The sequence below is a fragment of the Pleurodeles waltl genome, chromosome 6 (genome assembly GCF_031143425.1).
Source record: "Pleurodeles waltl isolate 20211129_DDA chromosome 6, aPleWal1.hap1.20221129, whole genome shotgun sequence".
In the NCBI taxonomy this organism is placed as follows: Eukaryota; Metazoa; Chordata; class Amphibia; order Caudata; family Salamandridae; genus Pleurodeles; species Pleurodeles waltl.
In genome coordinates this window covers 854,861,584-854,882,267 of record NC_090445.1, presented here as the reverse complement: position 1 = coordinate 854,882,267, position 20,684 = coordinate 854,861,584, and positions in this window count along the sequence as shown.

The following is a 20,684-nucleotide window of genomic DNA, read 5'->3' as shown; positions in this document are numbered from 1 at the left end:
AGGGAATTAAAAATCAGTAGATAGTAGACAGATGGATAAAGAACAGGTGGAAAATAGACAGGTGGATAATGGACAGATAGATGATGGACAGATGGATAATGGAAAGATGGATAATGGGCAGATGGTTGGTTGGCAGTGGGCAGGTGGACAATGGACATATGGGTAATGGACAGATGAACAATGGACAGGCAGATGGATAATGTACAAACAAATAGATTGATCGACAGATAGATAGATCAACAGACAGGTAGATAGATTGAGACAGGTATATGAACAGACAAACAGATACATAGAGACAGGTTGATCAACAGACAGACATTCATAGATAGAGACAGGTTAATCAACAGACAGACATTCATAGATAGAGACAGGTTATTCAACAGACAGACAGATACATAGATAGAAACAAGTTGAACGACTGACAGATAGAGACAGATTGAGCAACACACAGGCAGATTGATATAGATAGATAGATAGATAGATAGATAGATAGATAGATAGATAGATAGATAGATAGATAGATAGATGTTGATCAACGGATAGATCAATAGACAGGTAGACAGATAAAGACAGGTTGAGTAACAGACAGACAGATAGATACATAGATAGGGACAGGTTGATCGACAAACAGATACATAGAGACAGGTTGATCAGCAGACAGATTGATAGTTAGATAGATAGATAGATAGATAGATAGATAGATAGATAGATAGATAGATAGATAGATAGACAGACAGACAGACAGACAGACAGACAGACAGACAGACAGACAGACAGACAGACAGATAGATAGATAGATAGATAGATAGATAGATAGATAGATAGATAGATAGATAGATAGATAGATAGACAGATAGACAGATAGACAGATTGGGAATGGTACATGAAAGGCTTTTTCAAAAGTTTGAACAGGTTCTAAGAGTGGTAACTAAATAAAAGTGGGAGCTTCACAGCTTTGATACCAGCCCCCAGTCAGCACAAACTGGCAAAAGAATAGAACTAGTCGGCCTCCAACCCGCTCCCCAACAAACACACTGGCTGAGCCACCCTCCTCCAACAAGCTATCCTTTAACAAAAGCCACCTTCAATGATTTTAAAATATTTTAACATTTACCAATTTATGTGCTTGTGGGATCCCGGGACCATGTTAGGATGTCTCGTCAAGGGTTATCAGTGTTTTAAAAGCAATTTTCACTCTGTGGTGTTTTTATAGAAGGAATGCTATTGCATGCTTACTATGGGTGAAGGAAGAAGGTGACTAACTAAAAGTAAAAGTACCACCAGTGCTGTATAGAAACAGGAAAAGGAGAACAGAGTGAGTGAACTGTAAACACCAGCACTCGCATGGAGTGCTTCAAAACAAAGAAAAAAGTAGTTCCCTAAAGGGGAGAGGTGGATGTTTACAAGTACTTAGTCCATGCTCTGGGTGGAAGGCCAAACACATGAGAGGCTTGACGCATTCATGCCATAGACAAATGGAGACAAAGGATTTTAGAGAGACGATTGAGCAAGCAAATGGAAAGCCTATTGGGGGGGCTGAAGCCCACAGATTAAACACTACGCGGGTCATTCCGACCCTGGCGGTCGGTGGCCGCCAGGGCCACCGACCACGGGAGCACCGCCAACAGGCTGGCGGTGCTCCTACGAGCATTCTGACCGCGGCGGTTTAGCCGCGGTCAGACGCGGAAAGCCAGCGGTCTCCCGCTGACTTTCCGCCGCTCGTAGGAATCCTCCATGGCTGCGGAGCGCGCTCCGCAGCCATAGAGGATTCCGACTCCCCCTCCCGCCATCCAGTTCCTGGCGGTTCTCCCGCCGGGAACCGGATGGCGGGAGGGGGAGTCGCGGGGCCCCTGGGGGCCCCTGCCGTGCCCATGCCTATGGCATGGGCACGGCAGGGGCCCCCGTAAGAGGGCCCCTAAAAGTATTTCAGTGTCTGCAAAGCAGACACTGAAATACGCGACGGGTGCAACTGCACCCGTCGCACCTTCCCACTCCGCCGGCTCTATTACGAGCCGGCGTCATCGTGGGAAGGGAGTTTTCCCCTGGGCTGGCGGGCGGTCTTGCGAAGACCGCCCGCCAGCCCAGGGGAAAACTCGGAATACCCTCCGCGGTCTTTCGACCGCGGAGCGGTATTTCGGAGGGGGGAAGTCTGGCGGGCGGCCTCCGCCGCCCGTCAGACTCAGAATTAGGGCCTACATGTCTCTTAGAGACAGTGCATGCACTGTCTACCTGATATCTAAAAACTGGAATGGATGAGCTACACATTTTTGGATCTGGGATAACTGAGAGAGATGATAAGATAGAAATAGGATGCCTGTTTGAAAAGTTTGTCCAAACTCAATTTAGTAAGTACTGGAACATGGAGGAGTATAACTTGGAGTAATGAAGATCAACAGTAAGTAGGCAAAACATTGTAATCAAATGATTAAGTATGGATGTTTGGGGCATGTAAAATTGTTTTGCCATCTTGTGCAACACGTATAAGTTTGGAATAATGTGTGTCTTACTCCCACTGTTATGCAACCTGTAGAGAAGTGAAATAAAATGGCGGAAATATCAGTCTCATTTACAGTAAAACTGCTTGAATTTTCAACACAGGTTCCTCAAAATGTTTTAATCCATCCATAGCATTTGCATAATTCAGCATATGTCATAATGTAGCAAGTGATGAAATCTTTAGAGAATGTCCAGGAAAATATTTAAGGTTTCTAAATTTTCAGTGAAACGCAATGGAAAGATCTTTTATCGAAAGAGAGTTATGGGCCACCTCATAAATACTAACAAAATGCATTACGCACAAAGTCACTCGGCAAACGCCCCCTGGCAAAATTACCACACAACGTGTCCTTAAATGTCACCTCTGTATTTAAGTAGGGATTAGCAAACAGCCTCTATGCCCTTCACTGCCTCACGTGTTCTTCCTTTTTTTTCATTGAATGTGTTTCTGGAAAGTGATAAACCATTTGACTGAGAAACTTATCTTCACTTTTACACTGGCCAAAAACAAGTGGAACGTAATTATCGGTCTACTAGTTTATTCTTTAGACTGCGCAAGAGGAAGATAGGCATGTGTGGACCTTACCCTGAACAGGCTGCCTGAAACTTTTTCCTAGTAGTCCAGGCAAGTCATCACAGACGAAACTCCTCCTGCTCCAGACGCTGGCACCAGCAGCTGTATCTTCCACCTCCACACTGTGAAGCCACTGCTAAACTGAAGAATCCCCACCCGGGAGAGTAAACATCGACGTGGCTTGAAAACCGAGCAGCCATCTTTAAAGTGCGTTACTTCTGTGTCCAAATAAGCAGAAGGAACGCATTTGCAATACTTTTTTGTATTTGTTTCAATTAAAATTACTAGTTTCCAGTCATTTCCATACACATTCGATATCTGATAATATAATAATATATGTAAACTTTTATAAATGACTTGAAAGCATCATAAAGCAAATCCATTTGATGATAAAACGGCTATGATAATGTTTTATCCACTTGGGCCCTCATTACAACATTGGCGGTAAAAGCAGCTTACCGCCGTGCAGAAGCCCGTCAACACACCGCCGCGGCAATCCGCCATAGCTATTATGACCCACAGCTCGGAATCCGCCAAAATTCAGACACCCACAAAAGTCCGCCACACCAAAGGTCAGTGATAAACTGGCGAAAACAAATCCTCCACCGTCATGCCAACAGAAATACACCCACACTATCACGACACACAAATCCATGCGGCGGTCTTTCAACCGCGGTATTCCATTAGCGGTGCACACCGCCGCGCTCAAAATACACACACATTTACAAAACACAACCACATTGGACAATTCGAAACACACACACCTGATACACATACACACACCACTCCCACACACCCATTACAATATAAAACACACACCCATATCACCCACAAACCCCTACACCACAATTACCGAGAGAAGGCCCGAGAGAGACACCGCAAACAACTACCAAGCATCCACAGGCACACAATCCCATCACCCAGATAACTTCCACGCACCTCACACAACACACCACTAAATATCACCCCACTTATCACTACACACACCACTCCACACATCACCCACACCACCCCATGGCACGGCAAAGACACCCCAGGTTCTCTGAGGAGGAGCTCAGGGTCATGGTGGAGGAAATCGTCCGGGTAGAGCCACAGCTATTCGGATCACAGTTGCAGCACACCTCCATAGCTAGGAAGATGGAGCTATGGTGCAGAATAGTGGACAGGGTTAACGCAGTGGGACAGCACCCGAGAAATAGGGATGACATCAGGAAGAGGTGGAACGACCTACGGAGGAAGGTGTGTTCCGTGGTCTCAAGACACCACCTTGCGGTTCAGTTGACTGGCGGCGGACCACCACCTCCTCCCCCACAACTAACAACATGGGAGGAGCAGGTCTTGGCGATTCGGCATCCTGAGGGCCTCGCAGGAGTAGATGGAGGAATGGACTCTGGTAAGTCACTTCTTAACTAATACATCCCCCACCCTACCTGCATGCCATCACATACCCCCACCCTCACCCCCATCACTCCAACTCCTCACAAATGTCCCACTATCACAACCCACCCATCCCAACACCAAGCCCTGCATGCAACAACAAAGCGTGGACACCTATCACCAAAGCATGGCCACTGCACATACCCATACCCCCCCCTAAACCACCATCACACAAGGTCCCACACAGGAATGCAAGCACTGGGGTACACGGTCACCCACCTATTGCACACCATGGCACACACAGATGTAATAAACATCCTTCTATACCCCTGCAGGACCCCTACCCAACGTCACCGGACAGGAGGGTCCACACATGTCCACACCACCAATAGAAGAGGCCCACAGTGATGACAGCAGCTCTGTCCAACTGGATCTAGATGACCAGCACAGCCCATCGGGGACCTCGGGACAGTCGGTTCCCCTCACACAGTCACAGGCCACTACAGAGCTTCCCGCCTCTGGAAACACCAGCACAGCACCCACCCAGTGGGCCCATACCTCTGTCCCCAGGACACGTCAATCAGCAGTGTGTCCACCACTACAGGGAACCCAGGCTAACCCACCACCCCAACAACAACAGGGACCTGGGGGCAGTGGTAGTGGGCACACGGTCCAGGGGACAGAGGCCCAAGAACACAGGGGAACTGGGAGGGCTGCTGTGCGACAGGGGGAGGACAGGCCAAGGGAACCCACTCTCCACGAGGCCCTCTCCAACATCATGGGAGCCTACCACCACTCCCAGGAGATGATGGCAATGGTACTGGCCAAGTTTCAGGAGACCCAGTGCCTGCAGGAGGAACAGTATTTGGGCTTCAGGGAGGAACTCCGAGCCATCAATTCCACCCTGGGCACCATTGTAGGGGTGCTGAAGGAAGTACTCAACACCAGGAGGGACACTGTGGTACAACAAGGGGCCCCTGACACTAGCCTGGACGATGAACTGCCCACCACCTCTGCCGGCGCTAGTGGACAGGAGGCACCGCCACAGGACCACCACACCAGCACCCCACCCCCTGCAGAGGGAGAACCACCCCGCAAAAGGTCCCTGAGATCCAGGACAAAGACAGAGAACGATGCCAAGACCCCCGCCAAGAAATGAGACCACCCTGAATGTCATCTTTCTGTCCAACTTTGTCACCCTGTCCATCCTCAAACTGCCCCAGCTCCACTTCCTATGCCCATTTGGGCAGTGCACCTGTGAGACTAATAGACTGGACTCTGCCATGGACATTCCTCCACCATCACCCCTCACCATTTTACAACCCCCTCCAAAATTGAGCACTTAAATGAACACCCTTGAAGCACAAAACAATCTGAAGTCTGTCTGTGAATTCGAAATAGTGTATTAGCAATTACAGTGTCAAAATGCTCTTTCAATTGTAATGTCAACATACCTATGTCACACAGCTCTAGTCCATGAGGAAACAAAGCAGATGTCACACTGTGGGACACACATCTGTGAAATCATAAGGGAAAGTGACAACTCAGTGACCATACACTGGGTGAAAACGACAGGCAGTAGAGAGGTAGTAGTTTTAAAGTACATGTAGTAGGCAGGTTTGTATTCTTACCTGTGTCTCACTGGAAATATTGCAGGATCACCGCGTTCCTGTTGTCGATGTCCTCTTCTTCTGCTTCCTCGTCTTCACTGTCCACAGGCTCCACAGCTGCAACAACACCACCATCTGGACCATCCTCCTGCAGAAAAGGCACCTGTCGTCGCAAAGCTAAGTTGTGAAGCATACAGCAGGCCACAATGATCTGGCACATGTTCTTTGGTGAGTAGAATAGGGATCCACCTGTCATTTGGAGGCACCTGAACCTGGCCTTAAGGAGGCCGAAGGTCCGCTCTATTATCTGCCGAGTTCGCCCATGGGCCTCATTGTAGTGTTCCTCTGCCCTTGTCCTGGGATTCCTCACTGGGGTCAGTAGCCATGACAGGTTGAGGTAACCAGAGTCACCTGCAAATGGCGAGGGACAACTGTTAGACACGCACTAACCTGTAGGAATATCCCCAGACCCAGACAACCATTCCCACTGACTTGCTTCCAGGTGCTCACCTAATAGCCACACACGGTGCCTCTGGAGTTGACCCATCACATAAGGGATGCTGCTATTCCGCAGGATGTAAGCGTCATGCACTGAGCCAGGGAACTTGGCATTAACATGGGAGATGTACTGGTCTGCCAAACACACCCTCTGCACATTCATGGAATGATAACTCTTCCGGTTTCTGTACACCTGTTCACTCCTGCGTGGGTGTGCCAAAGCCACATGGGTCCCATCAATGGCACCTATGATGTTGGGGATATGTCCCAGGGCATAGAAGTCTCCTTTCACTGTAGGCAAATCCTCCACCTGAAGGAAAACGATGTAGCTCCGCATGTGTTTCAGCAGGGTAAACAACACTCTGGACAACACATTGGAAAACATAGGCTGGGACATCCCTGATGCTATGGCCACTGTTGTTTGAAATGACCCACTTGCAAGGAAATGGAGTACTGACAGCACCTGCACTTGAGGGGGGATTCCTGTGGGATGGCAGATAGCCGACATCAGGTCTGGCTTCAGCTGGGCACACAGTTCCAGGATTGTGGCACGGTCAAGCCTGTAGGTGATGATCACATGTCTTTCCTCCATTGTCGACAGGTCCACCAGCGGTCTGTACAACAGAGGATGCCGCCATCTCCTCACATGTCCCAGCGGACGGTGCCTATGGAGGACAACAGCGAGCACAGAGTCAACCAACCCAGAGGTACGTACCCACAGCTTACACAGAACACAAATCATAATCCGAAATTTGGCCTGTATGAGTGTTGAGGCACGGCCTAGGTATGTGTGACGCAGTTAAAAATTAAGCCATGCGGGCCCCTGAAATGGCGACTGCCTGACCTGTAAAGTGGGACAATGGGATGTGAGGTAACTGCGCTAGTGTTGTACACCGTTGCGGTAGGCGGTCGAAGACTGCGACGCAATGCTGCTTTGGTTAACATTGGACCCTATGGGTCCCAGGAGCCAATGACGATGTACGCCGGCAGTGACGGTACGCACCGCCGTGGACGTGACCGCCATTTTCTATCTGTTCAATCACTCAATACCTGATCTTCGACAGGAGAGGACCTACACTGCAAGTGCTGCTGTGACCTCGGTCTGAAAGAGACAATGGCTCGTGCATCTGGGGAAAGGGCCCCTGCCTTCACATCGGAGGAGTTGGAGAAACTTGTGGATGGGGTCCTCCCCCAGTACACGCTACTCTACGGTCCTCCAGACAAACAGGTAAATACACTGGGAGCATGCTGTATGGGCTATGCCTGTGTGGAGTTGGGTGGATGAAAGATGGGGGGGGGAGATTGAGGCATGCATGAAACGACAGTGAGTGCATGTGCATCATGGCAAGGGTAGGGATGGGGGCCAATGACTGTGACGGTGCATTTGGTAATAACTTTTCTTTTCCCCCTGTACAATTCCTGAAGATCAGCGCCCACCAGAAAAAAAATATTTGGCATGCCATCGCCAAGGACGTCCGGACCCTGGGGGTCTACCACAGACAGAGCACCCACTGCCGTAAGAGATGGGAGGACATTCGCCACTGGAGCAAGAAGACGGCTGAGGCCCAGCTGGGGATGGCCTCCCAACGTGGGAGGGGTGCCCGTCGCACCATGACCCCACTGATGTTCAGGATCCTGGCGGTGGAGTACCCGGAGTTGGATGGGCGCTTGAGGGCATCACAGCAGCCACAAGGGGGTGAGTACACTCTCATTCTGCTGATTTTGCGCGCAGTGGAGGTGTCTGGGTGGGGGAGGTGGGCTGTGGGTTTCCCTAGGCCAGGGCGAGTGTGCTAGTTAGGTCCCCTTGTTCTGGCAGACCCTGTGGCACCCCAAACCCACCTGTGTACAGTGCCAAGTACACCTAGTCAGGCTCCTGTGTCATTCATGTGTGCAGATGTCATCCATAGCCTTGTAGGCCATGTCTCAGGCATTGAACAGTGGAGCCCAAGTCCGCAGCGTAGTGCAGGGGGCTTCTGTGTCTGTCGTGTCCGCCAACTGTAGCGGTAATGCATGCACTCAACATGTCTTTCTTCTGTCGTCCCCTCCCTTTTTGTGGTCTCCCTGTTCTTGTGTGCATTAGCATCATCAGGCGGAGGAGCAGTGGCACCGGAGCAGGAGGGAGCTGCATCCCACATGGCCCTGGAGGGCGACACTAAGGACTCGGAGTTCACCAGTGGGACGGAGGGCGAGGGGAGCTCCACAGCGGGGACAGGAGCTGACACCAGTGACACAGACTCGTCCTCTGATGGGAGCTCCCTTGTGGTGGCGGCAACATCTGTGCCCCCGCATCTACAGGTACAGCTGCCACCCCCCCTACCAGCACCGCCCTCCCAGCAGCCCCTCAGCCTTTGCCCCGTGCCCGCTCACCCTGGAGGGTGGGCGTCACCTTCGCCCCAGACACCTCAGCCCCTGCCCCAGTCACCCCTGCTGCCCTCAGTGAGGAGACCATTGACTTCCTCAGGTCCCTCACTGTTGGGCAGTCTACCATTTTGAATGCCATCCAGGGTGTAGAAAGGCAGTTGCAACAAACAAATGCATTCCTGGAGGGCATTCATTCTGGTCAGACGGCCCTTCAGCGAGCTTTTCAGACTCTGGCCTCAGCACTGATGGCAGCCATTGTCCCTGTCTCTACCCTCCCCCCCCCAACTCCCTCCACCCAGACCCAATCCCCTTTACCTCAGCCTATCCCAAGCACACCTTCAGACCAGCATGCACACACGTCAACACACAAGGGAAGCTCTGGCAAACATAAGCACCACACATCCCACAGGCACTCACACAAGCATCACACGCATGCAGACACACCAACATCCGCTGCCTCCACTGTGTCCCCCTCCTCCTCGTCTCCCTCCTCCCTCCCAGTCTCATCTACACTCACACCTGCATGCACTACATCTACAGCCACTACTTCCATCACCAGCACACCCACCACCACACCCCGCTCACGTGCAGTCACCACCCCCACTGCCATTCACACGTCCCCTGTGTCCTCTCCCAGTGTGTCTGTGACGCCCCCTCCCAAGATACATAAACGCAGGCACACACCCACCCAACAGCCATCCACCTCACAACAGCCTCCAGCGCATGCACCTTCACCCAAAGTCACCAAACGAACACCTCCTACAACTACAACCTCTTCCTCCACTCCCAAACCCCCTCCAGCTACCTTTCCCAGGGTTCCCCAAAAACTTGTCCTATCCAACCTTGACCTGTTTCCCACACCTCCCCCACCCCGTCCGTCTCCGAGGGCCCGACTCTCCAGGTCCCAACCTAGCACCTCAGCCACAACATCTCCGGGACCAGTGGTGCCTGTAGTCACCGGAATCTGGAGTGCACCGGCCACCAGGGCAGCCATTGTGGCACGGAGCCACAGCACGTGCAGTCCCCCACCTGTCAAGCATCAAAAGTTGGCCAGTGCCCAGCGGGAGAGGGGGAAGACTCCAGCCACCAAAGCCACTCCCAAGGGGTACAGGTGGGAGTGTGGATTAAGCTGCGACACCTTCCAAGGTGGGGAAGGGCCACAAGAAAGTCAGCAAGTCTGGGAAGAGCAGCACGGCGGAGAAGACCGCCATCATCCCCGTTGCGCAGGAGGCCACCGCCACCAGCCCTGCTGCCCAGGAGGTGACCGCCAGCACCAGCCCAGCTGCCCAGGAGGCCACCGCCATCATCCCCGATGCCCAGGTGGACACCGCCATCATCCCTGCCTCCCAGGAGGCCACCGCCACCAGCCCTGCTGCCCAGGAGGCCACCGCCATCATCCCCGCTGCCCAGGAGGCCACCAGCCCTGCTGCCCAGGAGGCCACCGCCAGCACCAGCCCAGCTGCCCTGGAGGCGACCGCCACCAGCCCTGCTGGCCAAGAGGCCACCGCCACCAGCCCTGCTGCCCAGGAGGCGACCGCCACCAGCCCTGCTGCCCAGGAGGCGACCGCCAGCACCAGCACAGCTGCCCAGGAGGCGACTGCCACCAGCCCTGCTGCCCAGGAGGCCACTGCCACCAGCCCTGCGGCCCAGGAGGCCAACGCCACCAGCACAGCTGCCCAGGAGACCTCCGCCAGCACCAGCCCCACTGGGCCAGACAGGACCGACAGCACCAGCCCCGCTGGGCCATGAAGGACCACCAGCACCAGCCCCGCTGGGCCCGACAGGACCGCCAGCAGCTGAGTCACTGCAAAGGACCCCGCCGCAACAAGCACCGCTGAACAGGGCACCGCCGCCACAAGCACCGCTGAACAGGGCACCGCCACCACAAGCACCGCTGAACAGGGCACCGCCGCCACTAGCACCGCTGAACAGGGCACCGCCGCCACAAGCACCGCTGGCCCATAAGCACGAAGGGCACTGATGCTACTGAGTCCGTCACAAGCAGGATGAAGCACTCTGGGCACAAAGCCCCCTCCAGAACCAGTGGAGTATCACATCCACTACCTCTGTCCTGAAGCACTCTGGGCACAAAGCCCCCTCCAGAACTAGTGGAGATTTACATCCACTACCTCTGTCCTTGGCAGGATGAAGCACTCTGGGCACAAAGCCCCCTCCATCACCAGTGGAGTGTCACATCCACTACCTCTGTCCTTGGCAGGATGAAGCACTCTGGGCACAAAGCCCCCTCCAGAACCAGTGGAATATCACATCCACTACCTCTGTCCTTGGCAGGATGAAGCACTCTGGGCACAAGGCCCCCTCCAGAACCAGTGGAGAAAGGCATCCACTTGAGAGACTGTGGCTTTGTACTCCCCAGGATGGAACAGTGGGCAACCCACCCACTGTAGAGACTTAAGAGACTGTGGCTTTGCACTCCCCAGGATGGAACAGTGGGCAAACCACCCATTGTAGAGACTTGAGAGACTGTGGCTTTGCACTCCCCAGGATGGAACAGTGGGCAACCCACCCACTGTAGAGACATGAGAGACTGTGGCTTTGCACTCCCCAGGATGGAACAGTGGGCAAACCACCCACTGTAGAGACTTGAGAGACTGTGGCTTTGCACTCCCCAGGATGGAACAGTGGGCATGTGGACCCCTTGTGGATTTGGCGTTGTGAACTCAACCGGCTGAGGTGCCCCCCATTTCCCTTCCCCCTGAGGTGCCTGTTTTATTGCTATCTGATACCCCTGCAGTGTTCTCTCCGTCATGTTCGGGGATTGAGTGTGGGCCTCACCCATACCGTGTGGGCCTAGTGTTCCACGGACTTCAATGGAGCACTACCTGGACTACTATTCTTGGTGTATATTTTGTTTATAGTGTATATATATATATTTTTGTGTACTGGATTTTAATATATTACAATGGTTACACTCATTTTCTTTTGTCTTTGCATTCTTCCGGGGGGGTTTCGGGGTGTAACTGTAATGTATCAATATGTATTAGTGTGTGTGTGTTGTCGTGGGTGAGGGTGGGGGTGGGGGTGTTGCGTATTGCGTGTGTGTGTCCCTGTTTTTTCCCTCCCCCCTCCCATGTGTCATAGGTGCTGTACTCACCGTGGTCTTCGCTGCCGGCGTTCATGCTCCTGGTAGAGGAGCAATAAGATAAGGGCTGGCAGGATCTGGAGCTCGGGTTCCATGGCATCCTGATTCCTCATGTGGTGTGTAGAGGTGAGGGTTTTCCCTTCGAAGTCCATTGTCCTCCACCTGTCTGTTGGCAGTGACCACCGTGCTGTTTGTTTGTACCGCCGTGGTGGTCAGAGTGTTAAAGTGGCTGTCTTTGTTGGCGGTTTCCGCCATGGTCGTGATTCCATATTTTTTTCCGCTGGCCTGTTTGCGGTTTTACTGCCGCTTTAACACCGACCGCCGGGGTTTTAATGACCACCTTGGTCTTTATAATGGCTAGGAGTTGCTAAAATACCGAGGTATGCTAGCTTGAGCTGGAAATGACTGTTCAAAGGTTACTTTGTAGCTCAAAAGAAAGGACCGTCCCCTCTCAGTGTCTAATTTTCTGCAAGAATTCAGTTTTGAAGTGCGATCTTGCGTAATAACTTATTGGCGATCAGTCAAATAGGACTGTAAAAGTAGTTGAGAAAGTGTCTAACATTTACAGTGTACAGATGTTGATCGTATAGCTTCTGACCCAGATGACTGTACTAAACATAACTGATATGCCGTTAGTGAGTGAGTTATGCTTACTGTGATCAGCCTTTTTTTTTACTCCAGTAGCAACTGCAAGACTGTGTTGTATAGAAACAGGAGACGGAGGATGAAGCGAGTGAACTGGAAACACCAACACTCACATGGAGTTCTTCAAGACAAATTAAGAAGTAGTTACAAAGTGGGAGAGGCAGATGTTTACAAGTACTTGGTCCATTCTCTGAGGGGAGGGCCAAACATAGAGGAGGCATGATGCATTCATGCCATAGACAAATGGGGACAAAGGATTTTAGAGCATCATTGGAGCAAGTAAATGCAAAGCCTGTGGGCGGGCTGAAGCCCACAGATTGAACACTGCATGTCTCTTCGAGACAGCGTATGCGCTATCTAGCCGAGGCCTAAAAACTTTGAGAGTGACTTGCAAAATAAGGCATTTCCTTACATGGCCTCCCTCCAGATGAAAGGTGATAAACAACTCATTCTTATCTTGTTAGTCCGCATCATCTAAGGGGAAGAACATGGAAAGACCATATGCATTGGCATGGCCAGTCCCAAGGTCTGTGTTCCAGTGTGTAGTCCATACCTTGTAGGGAAGTGGACCACTTCAACAGTTTGGGGTTCTCTCCTCTCATCTGCATGAACCATCTGAGACGTCGGTGGTAAGTTTGAACTCTGAAGTAGTCCCAAACAGGTAGGGCCTTAGCTTCTTCAGGGACCAAACCACGTTAAAGGTTTCCCTCTCAATGGCCCTCAACACTGCTATCTGGTGATGAGTCGCCAACTGATAAAGGCAATTGGTTGATCCTGGTCATTCAGCTGTGACAAAGCTGCCCTAATCCCATGTTCTGAAGCATCAGTTTGGACAACAACCTCCTTGCTAAAATGTGGTGCCTTTAGGACAGGTGCTGAGCACAAAGCTTCCTCTAAGGTGTCAAAAGCCTTTTGGCATTGGTCAGTCCAGATGACTTTCCTGAGCGGTTTGTTCTGTTGTACACAGTCAGGCCAAAGAAGGCTCAGATTTGGATTTGGGTCTTAGGAGCTTCCCAAGCCAGAATTGTCTGGATTTTGGTTTTGGACTGGAGAGGTTGTACATGGCCTCCACCTACCTGATGGTCCAAGTACACAACAGAACCTTGCCCTATCCAGCACTTGGTTGCTTTGATAGTCAGCCCTGCCTGATGTAGGGCTTGAAACACTACCTTGAGGTGGACCAGGTGATCCTCCCAGGTGGAGCTAAACACAGCAATATCATTGAGATAAGCTGCACTAAAGTCCTCCAAACCTGGGAGCACTCTCTTTACCAACCTCTGGATGGTGGCAAGTCATTTTGCTGTCCAAATGACATTACCATGAATTGAAAGTGGCCTTCGTGGTTTGGAAAAGCAAACCTCTCCTTGGCTCCTGGTATGATGGCTATCTTCCAATACCCTGAAGTCAGGTCCAAGGTGCTTAAGTATTTTGCAGACTGGCAATGAGCTCATCCTTTCTTGGTATGGGGTGGACATCAGTACTGGTGACTGCACTTAAGCCTCTGTAGTCCACACAAAATGTAATTTCTGGTTTTCCTCCCTTGAAGTGTGACATGGGCACCAGAACCACTGGGCTGGTCCATGGACTACTGGGGGGCTCAAGCACCCCAACTCTAGCATTGTTGCAACTTTACCTTTGATGCTAAGTTTGATCTTGTCGACAGTCAGTAAGGTTTACCTTTGACCGTCAAGCTGTCACCTGTGTCCACATCATGGGAACACCAAGTTGTCAGACCTAGGGTCAATGAGAACAAACTAGCAAACTGACTGAGCAATTAGTAACAGTCTGCCTGCTGTTGCTCTGTTGAAGTGGAAGACAGAACTGCTTTTTCCACGGAGCCATCATTGACATTGATGGACAGGAGGTCAGTGAGAGGCTCACTTTCCTCTTCGTCCCCTCCATCTGTCTCCATGAGAATTGTGATACCTGCTTTGTCATGATGGAGCTTGAACCTTTTCACATGCATCACCTTGTGGGAGTGTTTGGGGGTCCCTACGTCCACCAGATATGTGACTCTACCCTTCTTTTCCAAGATAGGGTAAGGCCCAGTTAATTTGTCCAAGATGGCCACAGGGACCACAGGGACACCGAATATTACAAGACGACCATATTGTGACACAGATCAAATAACTTACAGTCTTTAATGAGCCTTGAAAAAGTCGTTTTCACGGCGAAACACGTGTCGGCTGTATATACATGGATTGGTACAACGTTTGCTGTTTTCATTGAATACCCAAGAAGAATAAAGGACTTACATTTGGAATGCTTGGATGTGCAGTGGTTCTTTCAACTTAATTCATTCATTGTGGACCTTCGGGATCACAATCTACACACCTTGGGCTGGGTGTGGAGCCACTCTGGCACTCCGTTTACTATATATGTCTAACTGTCAATAATATGTACTTTTTTGGATTTTAATACCAGCAAAGAAGAAAAAAAAATTGGGAAGTGCGCCCCATCTTAGTACACAGCCACTGGCTATCTCTATGTTTACTAGCCAATGGGTTGTCAGTATCCCACTCACCCTATGACAACTTCTGGTTGTGTGTGGCATCTAGCAATCCGAGGCTGCACTATTCTTTTCACTCTAAAGATGACTGAAACCTTCTTTCGATGTTAGTAGCTTGGTAGCCCATCCTACAGGCGTGATTCTCTGTGGGCTAAACAACCATGAAGAAAACGGTTTGACAATTGGTTCCTGCCAGCCCAACATTCTGAACAAAGGGGCAGCCCTACTTGAGAGCAATTGCCAATTGCCCACCAATGGCAGCTTCCCTTTTGAGGCTCACATTTTGGGTCGTTGTTTCCCGTTCTGCAAGTGGGAGGTAGCACCTCCCTCTGGGGCAGACCTCTATTGTTCTTGAGCCTGGGAGTTGTTCACACAACTCCCCAGGAAAGAAGAAGGCTGTCTGGTGACCAGCAACAGCAAAAGGCCCCCGGATAAACTGGCAACAGAATGGCAAGTTTCTAAAAGTTGCCTTTCTTTCAAAGTGACATTAAATTTGACTTGAGCATCAAGTCGGGTTTAAGGCCACGTTTGATTTAATACCTTAAAGAACCCATTTTGGTACACCAATTTGGAAGTCAGGAGAACTGAGCTGTCAGCCTCCTGTAGCCTTGGATCTGTCATTCCGGCTACTAGCATTTCCACAGTAAAATTACAATTTGGAAGTTTTACTGTTTGGATACATTAAAGTTTATACCCCACATAATAATATACAGTTTCCTGACATAGTGATAGATAAGCCTTCTTTAGGGGAGACTTATTGCTAAGAGAAGAGGGGGCTGTATCATTGATTTAAATGGCAAAGTCGAGCTAGCAGTTGTAAAACTGCCCTTCCAGTCTGCAGTGGCAGGCTGGGAGCAATTCTATACTTTGTCACACATAGGGTGGCAAAATCAGTGCTGCAGTCCTGGGTGCATACTCTAACTTACATGTCCTGGGTACCTTTGGTACTATATTCTAGGGACTTATAAGCAAGGCAAATTATGCCAATTGGGGGTAGTCAATTTAACATACATTTTGTAAGGGGTTAGACCAACCCATAATAGTTATGTTGATCAGGACTGGCTGTCTAGATTTAACTAAATCTGAGTGGATGGATCCTGTTGCTTTTGTGGTAGAGTTAATAAAGAGCTCTATTTGCCTGGTAGAGTCCAATTAAACTCCTATATCACTTGTCCTTGGGGTGGGGTTAAGGTTTTTGGGGAGGTGGTAAGAATAATTGGAAAGCAGTGTGTCCCACAATGGATGAGAGAGAGAAGTACACAATTCCAGACTTGGAGGAGTTGAGCATCGGGGAGCTGAGTGTTATCCTGTGTAAAATCGCTTGAGAGAGTCTTGCTTGGGAGGAAAGGCATGAAGGTAATGGAGGAGGAGAGAAGCTGTGTATCATCCATTTATTAGTGGTATGAGAAGCCAGAGGAGGAGATGATGCCCTCAAAAGAGGTGTTACATAGGTGAACTAGTCCTGTTCCTTTGTGCTTGGTGGTAGACAGGGGGCTTGTAGCATAAGTATGGAACACCACAATACTGAAAATAAGCAGCCAACAAAGCCGAATATTAGCCACTCCAGTGACTTTCCAGTGATGAGGAGAACAGGGGATCACCGGCAAGATTGCATGGGTAACTATGTTTAATGCTGCACGGAGGGCTAGGACAATTGACATGGAGAAAATAGTGATTGTGGTAAGCTGAAATGCGAAAGTGAAAAAAACTGGAAGGCTGGTTTTGTAGAGTAGAGCTAACAAATACTCAATTGAGGAGAGAGAAAGAAGAGGGATGATTGGTGAGCCAGGCAAGCACCACCAAATTTGAAAATGGAGAAGGAAACTTGCAATACTGGTCCTTTGGTGACTGGGTAGAACTAATAGGTTGTCTCTTTTGGTTTAACCAGAGGAGGATTTAAAATATTCAAAAGAGGATTGAGAGATCTGAATGAGTGGGGAAAGGCACAGTAAGATCCAGACCACAATTGAAGTTCATTTGTTGATAGGAACCAATTGATAGAAGATTAGCAGGGTGCAAGAGGGTAAAGAGGAAATCAGGGATAAAGGTGTTAAGCATGTTTCTTGAGGTGGAGATTTTGGATGAGGAATAATTTCCCACTGTTGTGGCTGACGGTGATGCTGATGGTGTGAGAATTCCATAGACAGTGTGATACAGAGTCATGAATGATTTATGGTTGAGTGTGTTCAGTGTTTAAGGAGGTTAGAAGGAACTGTTCATTCACAGGAAAGAGGGTTATTTCTGATCTTCAATTGAGTTAGACGTGCAAGCTTGGGTAATTATTTGTGTTGGTGAATATGCGGAAGATACCATTAATCAGCATCTGAAAAATAAACCTTTCAACATTTCAACAAATATGCAAAATTATGTCAACTGAAAATTAAAATGAAGTTGTAAAGTTAAAAATGCATTTTCTGGGGCTGTCCAACATTGTCGATTGCTCATTCTAGGGCCAGGTGAATGAATTTAGCCTCATACTTAATATATAAAACTGACAATTGCACCTCTGCACAATAATGAGAAGAAATGAAAAAAAAAGAATGTACAAGAAGCAGCATATACATACTCTTGCTCAACTGCCTCACACAACTTCTCCTGATCACATACCCGGAAATGAAAACAAATCTGATAATAGTGAAATAAAGTAATGGGTGTGCATTTTCCTAAGTGGGTGAGTTGGGTGAGACCCAATGATCCAACATAGAGCTCTTCAACCATGCATTATGTATGAGTGAACAGTGCAGATATATACACTCATTAGTACATGGGCTGTCCTTTAAGCTGGAACAGATGCCACTTCTGCAGTGAACCAGTAAACTGTGGTGGCCAAGGGCATTTTTGAATAGTTATCTACTAACAGTGGATTTTGGCAAGCCTTAACCTTTTTTGTGAAGATTGTGTTGCTCTTTGTCATGAGTGTTTGGACTGTGGTTTACTCTTTGCTTAGGCAACCATTGTTTGTGGGGTTAGTTTATGAACCACTGCCTGTTGAAGTGCTTCCCAATGGAGATCCTGGCATTTTATGGTACCTTGGACTTTTCTCTTCTAATTGCTGCAGACCTTTGGAGACATTGGTAACTTTGGTATGCATACTTTGTGCCACGTCATTCTTGCTAGCAGAAATGTCCCCACCAGCACTGCAGAGCCTAACTAAAGAGTGCTGCAGTTTTAGGTTGGGAAATGGCCATTGACAGATTGGGGAGGAGTATGGAGGCACCTATTACAAAAAAGCACCAATCACAACAGGGTCTGATGTAACAAATGGTTTTACCCATTCCTTGTATATGGGAAAATGCTTTGATACATAAGGGGGTACATTTTTCAACAAACTTACATATGTACAATATCACACACTACAATAATGTGTACTGATTTTTGTGTACTCATGCATGAAGATGTCTATGCATACAGGTTCAGCTTCAACCCCAGTATACAAATACACATAACATAACATATGATCATACATAGAAGTGATAGTGCTCATGCAGCTCAAAGTATGATCATTAGGTGTAGTTTAGAGACTTTACAAGAGTGTAGAGCTATTAGGATGCCTTCTGATGAGGAGGCCCTCAAAAGGCTCAAATGGAACATTCTGCAAATGGAAGCTGTTAAGACACAGAGGCCCTCATTGCAACTCTGGCGGTCGGAGTAAAAGTGGTGGTAATACCGCCAACACGCCGGCGAAAAAAAAAATCGAATTATGGCCATGGCGGTTACCGCCATGCCAAACTGCCACTTCTACACTCCGACCGCCAGGGTGGAAACGACCGCTGGGCTGGAGACTTCGGTCTCCAGCCCGGCGGCTGTCACTAGACCGCCGGCGGTATCAGGACCCCGCATACCGCCATGGATTTCATGGGGTTTTGTACCGCGACGAAATCCATGGCAGTAGGCACTATCAGTGCCAGGGAATACGTTCCCTGGCACTAATTGGGGTCTCCTCCTCTCCCCTCCCCTGAGTCCTCCCCCAACACCTACGACCCACCTACCACCCCCCAAAGGTGATAGGACCCCCTCCCAAGCCCCCACCACATACACAAACACCTCCCACCCCCCTACACGCACACTCACACCACTCATACACATACACACACACATACATGCACACATACATGCACACATGCACACAGACATTCGTCACATTTCCCATACACACAATACACCCACTGCATGCACACACGCACTCACTAAACCCCTCTACACACTCACACCCCCATGCATGCACACAACACACAACACCCCCCCACCTCTCCCCCTAACGGACGATCACCTTACCTGTTCCGGTGATCCTCCGGGAGGGAACGAGATCCATGGGGGCTGCTCTGCCGCCAGCACCCCGTCACCAGAACACCGCCACGCCGAATCCTGGGTTGTGATTCGGTGGGCGGTGTTGTGATGACATGGCGGTGGAGCAGCCTCCACTTCACCACTGATTGCCAGTATGGCTGCTGGAGGCTCTCCGTCCGAAAAAGGGCGGAGGGCTGCTAGCAGTCATAATACGCTTGGCAGGAGACCGCCTGTACTGGCGGTATTTGGCTTGGCGGAACCTCGGCGGTCTTGCAAAAAGACCACAGAGGTCCAAATGAGGTCCTGAATGTCCCCCTGAAACAAAGGACTTCCTCGCTAAGTTCACATGAATCCATTTCACTCTTGACGGGGCTAGTCTACTTTGGTTTGTGACAACATATTGGGCTATATAGTAATATCCTCTTTACCCAAGTGCTCAAAGTTCCTGCAATATCACAAACATATACAGAACTCAAATCCCTGGTTTTATGCAGAACTAAAAAAAATAGTAAATTAAGAGTGTAGACACGTGGGGCCTTCTGTTGAAAGCATACAGATCAAATCACTCAAACTATAGAAAGCGGCATTGGGCCCATAAAAAGTGGTATACTGCTGAACTATGAGCTGAATACCACTGCATCTGTGAAATGGGTTTTGGAAAAACATTCTAGAATTGTGTCCATCATTGAGATAGGTCAACAGCTGTTGGCTTTTGTAACATTGTAACAAGAATATTAAAAAAATCTATACATGGTCCTGGTATAACGGTTTGCACCTTTACAGAGGAGCAAGTTGCTAAGGTACTTCAAGTAGAACTCACGGATGGTTCGCCGGATCCAAATAGCATCCTTAATGGACTCTTTAAAACTGCTACTTTGTTTTGAGTTGCATTGTTATTTCTTCTATTCAAAGGGTTACTAGAAACACAAATATTACAAACTTCTTGGAAGTACTACAGACTTAAGTAAAAACTTAAGAAGGGTGATATTGGCAGCCAACAAATTACAGCATGATTGTACTGCTTGTAAACAACGCCAATATTTTTGTTAAGTTCTATTGCAACATCTTGAATGTTGGGATACTGAAATATAGCTACTCTTTCTCTTAATATTATTTTGGAATATCAAAGAGCCTACCCTGGAATATGTAAAGGCATCGCAGTAGGAACACCAGTTTGACGACTGCCACTTTGCCCATTAAGGATAGAGGTAGAGTATTCCAAAA